The sequence below is a fragment of the Taudactylus pleione genome, unplaced genomic scaffold (assembly GCF_031769625.1).
Source record: "Taudactylus pleione unplaced genomic scaffold, aTauple2 ptg000459l, whole genome shotgun sequence".
NCBI lineage: Eukaryota > Metazoa > Chordata > Amphibia > Anura > Myobatrachidae > Taudactylus > Taudactylus pleione.
Genome location: NW_028284861.1, coordinates 87,501 through 97,183, shown reverse-complemented (window position 1 = coordinate 97,183; position 9,683 = coordinate 87,501). Strand labels below are relative to the sequence as shown.

General features: G+C 49.0%; 1 protein-coding gene across 1 annotated transcript in view; it reads left to right on the top strand.

Annotated features, from left to right (window-relative positions):
• Positions 1-3,935: 3,935 nt before the first annotated feature.
• LOC148504708 (uncharacterized) overlaps positions 3,936-9,683 on the top strand; it is a 68,751-nt gene continuing 63,003 nt past the window's right edge. The window contains exon 1 of the mRNA XM_088448585.1: positions 3,936-4,017. The gene's annotated coding sequence lies outside the window, so the exon portion shown is untranslated. The remainder of the gene's footprint in view (positions 4,018-9,683) is intronic.

The following is a 9,683-nucleotide window of genomic DNA, read 5'->3' as shown; positions in this document are numbered from 1 at the left end:
TAATAACAGGATACCATAGGCTGCTCCCCCTGTATAATAATAACAGGACACCACAGGTCACTCCCCCTGTATAATATTAATATCAGGACACCACAGGCTGCTCCCACTGTATAATAATAATAACAGGACACCACAGGCTGCTCCCCCTGTATAATAATAATAATAACAGGACACCACAGGCTGCTCCCCCTGTATAATAATAACAACAGGACACCACAGGCTGCTCCCCCTGTATAATAATAAAAGGACACCACAGGCTGCTCCCCCTGTATAATAATAACAACAGGACACCATGGGCTGCTCCCACTGTATAATAATAATAATAACAGGACACCACAGGCTGCTCCCCCTGTATAATAATAACAGGACACCACAGGTCACTCCCCCTATATAATAATAATAACAGGACACCACGGGCTGCTCCCACTGTATAATAATAATAACAGGACACCACAGGCTGCTCCCCCTGTATAATAATAATAATAACAGGACACCAGAGGCTGCTCCCCCTGTATAATAATAATAACAACACCACAGGCTGCTCCCCCTGTATAATAATAACAGGACACCACAGGCTGCTCCTCCTGTATAATAATAATAACAGGACACCACAGGCTGCTACACTGTATAATAATAATAACAGGCCACCACAGGCTGCTCCCCCTGTATAATAATAACAGGACACCACAGGCTGCTCCCCTTGTATTATAATAATAACAGTACACCACAGGCTGCTCCCCCTGTATAATAATAACAGGACACCACGGGCTGCTCCCACTGTATAATATTAATAAAAGGACACCACAGGTCACTCCCCCTGTATAATAATAACAGGACACCACAGGCTGCTCCCACTGTATAATAATAACAGGACACCACAGGCTGCTCCACTGTATAATAATAACAGGACACCACGGGCTGCTCCCACTGTATAATAATAACAACAACAGGACACCACAGGCTGCTCCTCCTGTATAATAATAACAGGACACCCCAGGCTGCTCCCCCTGTATAATAATAACAACGGGACACCACAGGCTGCTCCCCCTGTATAATAACAGGACACCACAGGCTGCTCCCCGTGTATAATAATAACAACAGGACACCATGGGCTGCTCCCACTGTATAATAATAATAACAGGACACCACAGGCTGCTCCACTGTATAATAATAACAGGACACCACGGGCTGCTCCCACTGTATAATAATAATAATAACAACAGGACACCCCAGGCTGCTCCCCCTGTATAATAATAACAGGACACCCCAGGCTGCTCCCCCTGTATAATAATAACAGGACACCACAGGCTGCTCCCACTGTATAATAATAACAACAGGACACCATGGGCTGCTCCCACTGTATAATAATAATAACAGGACACCACAGGCTTCTCCACTGTATAATAATAACAGGACACCACAGGCTGCTCCCACTGTATAATAATAACAACAGGACACCACAGGCTGCTCCCCCTGTATAATAACAACAAGACACCACAGGCTGCTCCCCCTGTATAATAATAACAGGACACCCCAGGCTGCTCCCCCTGTATAATAATAACAGGACACCATGGGCTGCTCCCACTGTATAATAATAATAACAGGACACCATGGGCTGCTCCCACTGTATAATAATAATAATAACAGGACACCACAGGCTGCTCCCACTGTATAATAATAACAGGACACCACGGGCAGCTCCCACTGTATAATAATAATAACAACAGGACACCATGGGCTGCTCCCACTGTATAATAATAATAACAGGACACCACAGGCTGCTCCCACTGTATAATAATAACAGGACACCACGGGCTGCTCCCACTGTATAATAATAATAACAACAGGACACCACAGGCTGCTCCCCCTGTATAATAATAACAGGACACCACAGGCTGCTCCTCCTGTATAATAATAACAGGACACCCCAGGCTGCTCCCCCTGTATAATAATAACAACGGGACACCACAGGCTGCTCCCCCTGTATAATAACAGGACACCACAGGCTGCTCCCCGTGTATAATAATAACAACAGGACACCATGGGCTGCTCCCACTGTATAATAATAATAACAGGACACCACAGGCTGCTCCACTGTATAATAATAACAGGACACCACGGGCTGCTCCCACTGTATAATAATAATAATAACAACAGGACACCCCAGGCTGCTCCCCCTGTATAATAATAACAGGACACCCCAGGCTGCTCCCCCTGTATAATAATAACAGGACACCACAGGCTGCTCCCACTGTATAATAATAACAACAGGACACCATGGGCTGCTCCCACTGTATAATAATAATAACAGGACACCACAGGCTGCTCCCACTGTATAATAATAACAGGACACCACAGGCTGCTCCCACTGTATAATAATAATAACAACAGGACACCACAGGCTGCTCCCCCTGTATAATAACAACAAGACACCACAGGCTGCTCCCCCTGTATAATAATAACAGGACACCCCAGGCTGCTCCCCCTGTATAATAATAACAGGACACCATGGGCTGCTCCCACTGTATAATAATAACAACAGGACACCATGGGCTGCTCCCACTGTATAATAATAACAGGACACCACGGGCTGCTCCCACTGTATAATAATAATAACAACAGGACACCACAGGCTGCTCCCCTTGTATAATAATAACAGGACACCACAGGCTGCTCCTCCTGTATAATAATAACAGGACACTACAGGTCACTCCCCCTGTATAATAATAACAGGACACCACAGGTCACTCCCCCTGTATAATAATAACAACAGGACACAACAGGTCACTCCCCCTGTATAATAATAACAACAGGACACCACAGGCTGCTCCCCCTGTATAATAATAATAACAGGACACCACAGGCTGCTCCCCCTGTATAATAATAATAATAATAACAGGACACCACAGGCTGCTCCACTGTATAATAATAACAGGACACCATAGGCTGCTCCCCCTGTATAATAATAACAGGACACCACAGGTCACTCCCCCTGTATAATATTAATAACAGGACACCACAGGCTGCTCCCCCTGTATAATAATAATAACAACACCACAGGCTGCTCCCCTGTATAATAATAACAGGACACCACAGGCTGCTCCTCCTGTATAATAATAATAACAGGACACCACAGGCTGCTCCACTGTATAATAATAATAACAGGACACCACAGGCTGCTCCCCCTGTATAATAATAATAGGACACCACAGGCTGCTCCCCCTGTATAATAATTATAACAGGACACCACAGGCTGCTCCCCCTGTATAATAATAAACACAGGACACCACAGGCTGCTCCCCCTGTATAATAATAATAAACACAGGACACCACAGGCTGCTCCCCCTGTATAATAATAATAAACACAGGACACCACATGCTGCTCCACTGTATAATAATAATAACAGGACACCACAGGCTGCTCCCCCTGTATAATAATAATAGGACACCACAGGCTGCTCCCCCTGTATAATAATTATAACAGGACACCACAGGCTGCTCCCCCTGTATAATAATAAACACAGGACACCACAGGCTGCTCCCCCTGTATAATAATAATAAACACAGGACACCACATGCTGCTCCCCCTGTATAGTAGGACACCGTTACCTGCTGCTGCCGGACACTCTGGGCCTCTGGGGCGGACACCCGGAAGCTGCAGGAATGGGTGAGATCTCATTTCCTGTGTGTGAAACGCACAGCCCGGAAATAAAGTGGAACGCACAGTCCGGAAGTAGATTGGACCGCACATCCCGGAAGTAAAGTGGAACGCAGAGTCCGAAAGTAAGGTGGAATCCACAGGCCGGAAGGAAGGTGGAATCCACAGGCCGGAAGTAAGGTGGAATCCACAGCCCGGAAGTAAGGTGGAACGCACAGCCGAGAAGTTGGGTGTGATTGACAGGGTATTGGTTCGTTTTTTCTGACGTCATCAGGTAGCGTTGGATAATGGGATCAGACCATGTGACCGCTCACACACAGAGTTCCCGGGTCCTGCAGGCTGCGTTGGAAGAGACTAAGGTCAGAGTAGGCGCTGGGGGCATGGGGGGCAGATGGCAAGTGTGAGGGGGAAGCTGGGGGCATGTGGGGCATTTGGCAGCGTGAGGGGGAAGCTGGTGGGCAGGGGTACCATGCAATGGAAGGGATGGGAATGTAAGATAGCATGATGGTATTGATAGGCTAGGCAGGGCTGTGTCTATAAAGTTTCTTGCACGCCCTCTCTGCCCACCCCCCACTGTCTCATGTGCCCTCTCTGCCCACCCCCCACTGTCTAATGTGCCCCCACTGTCATGTGCCCCCTCTGCCCACCCCCACTGTCATGTGCCCCCTCTGCCCACCCCCCACTGTCTCATGTGCCCCCTCTACCCACCCCCCACTGTCATGTGCCCCCTCTGCCCACCCCACTGTCTCATGTGCCCCCTCTGCCCACCCCCCACTGTCTCATGTGCCCCCTCTGCCCACCCCCCACTGTCTCACATGTGCTCCACCAGTCATTGCACCCACCATGTATACTGGCACAGCTTCCTCACCACCAACCTGGGGCTTATGCAGGTGTGGGGTTACCCTGGGGTGTTACGTCACTGAGGGTCACTGGCTGACTCCATGGTAAGAGCTGGGGTCACAGGGAGCAGTTCTGTGACAAGATGGCCGCACCATATATAGTCAGTCAGGATCCCTACATGATCCCTACCATCTATTACATGGGTTCTGTCCCTGGCCCCCGCGTCCTGCCCATCAGCATTACTGGCCCTGAGCAGATCAGGGACTGGGCACGGGTCAGGGTACAGAAGGAGGGGATGTGATGGCAGGAACGGGCAGCTGTACCCTCTGTGTAGCTCTGAGATGCCCATTCCAACACCTGTCCTAGGTACTATTCCCTCTCCCCTGGCAGCACCAGCTACAACCACATGTTTTTGAATAGAGATTCGCTAAGAATTGTTACATTGTGCATACGCGCGGCGGCCATTTAGTGCCGGGAGGGGGCTGGGGGCTGTCAGCAGCTGCCGGAGTGCAGGGATTCCCCCCCCCCCCTAGTGTGACGGAAAATGGGGCAATGACACATGATCTCACCGCTAAAATGTAGCATCAGTGGGTGTGGCCTAGTAAAGCCCCTCCCCAGCATTACAGAATGTGGGGGCTCGGGGGCACCTGCTGTCACCCCATCATGTTGAAGAAGTGTTGGGGTTACGCGGATCGCCATGGGCAGGACGGAGAGTCGCCGTGTAACCCTCATAGAGAGCGTTATACTACTATCATGGGGCGACGTAAATGATGATGGACCCCTCTTTCTGAGTAATTAGTGATTAGTGCCCCCACCCCAGCTTATCTAATAGATAGTGTGAGTATCCCGTGTGGACTTACCTGGGAGCAGTGTACTGATGTGTAATAATATATACACCTATATGGAGACCTTTCCTTAGTACCTGCTCCTTCTATGTCAGGGGTCGTTGTACAAGTGGCTGCTTCTTCCTATAACAGGTTACTGACTACACAATAATAGTATATTTACAGCATCTTTATACTATATAAGAGCAATGACCAATATTCCATTACAATAAACACAATACAACAGAGATATCACCCATAGACAGTTAATGTATAACACAAATAACTCCTCACCCTTCTCCTGCAATTATAATGATATACTATCCAGTGACCGTGTGTATACAGTATTACATGGTATACTATCCAGTGACCGTGTGTATACAGTATTACATGGTATACTATCCAGTGACCGTGTGTATACAGTATTACATGGTATACTATCCAGTGACCGTGTGTATACAGTATTACATGGCATACTATCCAGTGACCGTGTGTATACAGTATTACATGGCATACTATCCAGTGACCGTGTGTATACAGTATGACATGGTATACTATCCGGGGACTGTGTGTATACAGTATTACATGGTATACTATCCAGTGACCGTATGTATACAGTATTACATGGTATACTATCCAGTGACCGTATGTATACAGTATTACATGGTATACTATCCAGTGACCGTGTGTATACAGTATTACATGGTATACTATCCAGTGACCGTGTGTATACAGTATTACATGGTGTACTATCCAGTGACCGTGTGTATATACAGTATTACATGGTATACTATCCAGTGACCGTGTGTATACAGTATTACATGGTATACTATCCGGTGACCGTGTGTATACAGTATTTCATGGTATACTATCCGGTGACTGTGTATACAGTATTACATGGTATACTATCCGGTGACCGGGTGTATACAGTATTTCATGGTATACTATCCGGTGACCGGGTGTATACAGTATTACATGGTATACTATCCGGTGACCGGGTGTATACAGTATTACATGGTATACTATCCGGTGACCGGGTGTATACAGTATTACATGGTATACTATCCGGTGACCGGGTGTATACAGTATTACATGGTATACTATCCGGTGACCGGGTGTATACAGTATTACATGGTATACTATCCGGTGACCGGGTGTATACAGTATTACATGGTATACTATCCGGTGACCGGGTGTATACAGTATTACATGGTGTACTATCCGGTGACCGTGTGTATATACAGTATTACATGGTGTACTATCCGGTGACCGTGTGTATATACAGTATTACATGGTGTACTATCCGGTGACCGTGTGTATATACAGTATTACATGGTGTACTATCCGGTGACCGTGTGTATATACAGTATTACATGGTGTACTATCCGGTGACCGTGTGTATATACAGTATTACATGGTGTACTATCCGGTGACCGTGTGTATATACAGTATTACATGGTGTACTATCCGGTGACCGTGTGTATATACAGTATTACATGGTGTACTATCCGGTGACCGTGTGTATATACAGTATTACATGGTGTACTATCCGGTGACCGTGTGTATATACAGTATTACATGGTGTACTATCCGGTGACCGTGTGTATATACAGTATTACATGGTGTACTATCCGGTGACCGTGTGTATATACAGTATTACATGGTGTACTATCCGGTGACCGTGTGTATATACAGTATTACATGGTGTACTATCCAGTGACCGTGTGTATATACAGTATTACATGGTGTACTATCCAGTGACCGTGTGTATATACAGTATTACATGGTGTACTATCCGGTGACCGTGTGTATACAGTATTACATGGTATACTATCCGGTGACCGTGTGTATACAGTATTACATGGTATACTATCCGGTGACCGTGTGTATACAGTATTACATGGTATACTATCCAGTGACCGTGTGTACAGTATTACATGGTATACTATCCAGTGACTGTGTGGATACAGTATTACATGATGGGAAATTACAGTACAATAAACCATTACTTTAATAACATATATTTCCACTGAAGGTAAATCCGCTTATAGGTCATTGTATTACCCTGATGACACCTCCTAGTGTATTAGAGCTCCTCTAGTGCTTGTCCTCTGTAGTATCTGACCACAGTATGTGACGGTCTGCTCTCCGCTTATAGGTCACTGTATTACCCTGATGACACCTCCTAGTGTATTAGAGCTCCTCTAGTGCTTGTCATCTGTAGTATCTGACCACAGTATGTGACGGTCTGTTCTCCGCTTATAGGTCACTGTATTACCCTGATGATACCTCCTAGTGTATTAGAGCTCCTCTAGTGCTTGTCATCTGTAGTATCTGACCACAGTATGTGACGGTCTGTTCTCCGCTTATAGGTCACTGTATTACCCTGATGACACCTCCTAGTGTATTAGAGCTCCTCTAGTGCTTGTCCTCTGTAGTATCTGACCACAGTATGTGACGGTCTGTTCTCCGCTTATAGGTCATTGTATTACCCTGATGACACCTCCTAGTGTATTAGAGCTCCTCTAGTGCTTGTCCTCTGTAGTATCTGACCACAGTATGTGACGGTCTGCTCTCCGCTTATAGGTCATTGTATTACCCTGATGACACCTCCTAGTGTATTAGAGCGCCTCTAGTGCTTGTCCTCTGTAGTATCTGACCACAGTATGTGACGGTCTGCTCTCCGCTTATAGGTCATTGTATTACCCTGATGACACCTCCTAGTGTATTAGAGCTCCTCTAGTGCTTGTCCTCTGTAGTATCTGACCACAGGCTGAGAGACGCACACTGGGGTGGGGGAATGGGGCAGAGAGATAGCATTCCCGCTAGGCTGTTTTAGCGGGGCGCGGCGCCCTGCCCTCCTCCAGGAGGGCAAAAAGCACCCTGCCCTCCAGAAGGAGGGCAAAAAGCGCCCTGCCCTCACAGCCTGCGGGTGCCCTCTTCACCCGTGGGACAAAGTGTCCCGCGGGTGGTGAAATGTGCGACGACCCGGTCACCGCCGGAGAATAGACGCCGGGCGCATGCATCTATTCTCCCTCTCTGCAGCGCTTGGGGGCTGCCCGGCGTGTCTGTAAGTGCCGGGCACGCCCCCAAGCGTGACGAAAAGGGGACGCGTCTTATAGACACGCCCCCTTTTCATGACCACGCCCCCTTTTCAGACGCGCGTGCACAAGGTTGCCCTCTCTAGCTCCAGCGCCCTGCTTGCTGCCGGAGCTAGAGTGAACACTAGAGAGATGCACACTGGGGCCGGGGGAATGGGGCTGAGAGATGCACACTGGGGCCGGGGGAATGGGGCTGAGAGATGCACACTGGGGCCGGGGGAATGGGGCTGAGAGATGCACACTGGGGCCGGGGGAATGGGGCTGAGAGATGCACACTGGGGCGGGGGGAATGGGGCTGAGAGAGGCACACTGGGGACGGGGGGAATGGGGCTGAGAGAGGCACACTGGGGACGGGGGAATGGGGCTGAGAGAGGCACACTGGGGCCGGGGGAATGGGGCTGAGAGACGCACACTGGGGCCGGGGGAATGGGGCTGAGAGACGCACACTGGGGCCGGGGGAATGGGGCTGAGAGACGCACACTGGGGCCGGGGGAATGGGGCTGAGAGACGCACACTGGGGCCGGGGGAATGGGGCTGAGAGACGCACACTGGGGCCGGGGGAATGGGGCTGAGAGACGCACACTGGGGCCGGGGGAATGGGGCTGAGAGACGCACACTGGGGCCGGGGGAATGGGGCTGAGAGACGCACACTGGGGCCGGGGGAATGGGGCTGAGAGACGCACACTGGGGCCGGGGGAATGGGGCTGAGAGACGCACACTGGGGCCGGGGGAATGGGGCTGAGAGACGCACACTGGGGCCGGGGGAATGGGGCTGAGAGCCACAGGGGGTCCTGGGGATAAAGAGACACAGAGAGCCTGGAGAACCACAGAGGGGCCTGGGGTTGGAGACATTGGGGGGTCTGGAGTAACACTGTGGGGAACCTGGAGAGACACAGAAGTTTGATCAGGGAAAATCAAATTTTTCCTGCACAAAAGCTCCTGTTACTACAGTATATATATTATCTGGTTATGATGATGACATGGGTTATATTTCTACATAAACCGGCATCTTCCAGACAATGTGATCTTCACATAAATAGTGAATACCGGCAGGAAATGTGATCTCATCCATTGCTGCAGCTTCCGGGTGTCCGCGGAACGAGATCTAACTATTATCGGCCAGAATATCCGTCCAGAGTGTCCGGCAGCAGCAGGTAATGACGTCTTACTTTACAGGGGGAGCAGCCTGTGGTGTCCTACTATACAGGGTCAGCAGCCTGTAGTGTCCTACTATACAGGGTCAGCAGCCTGTGGTGTCCT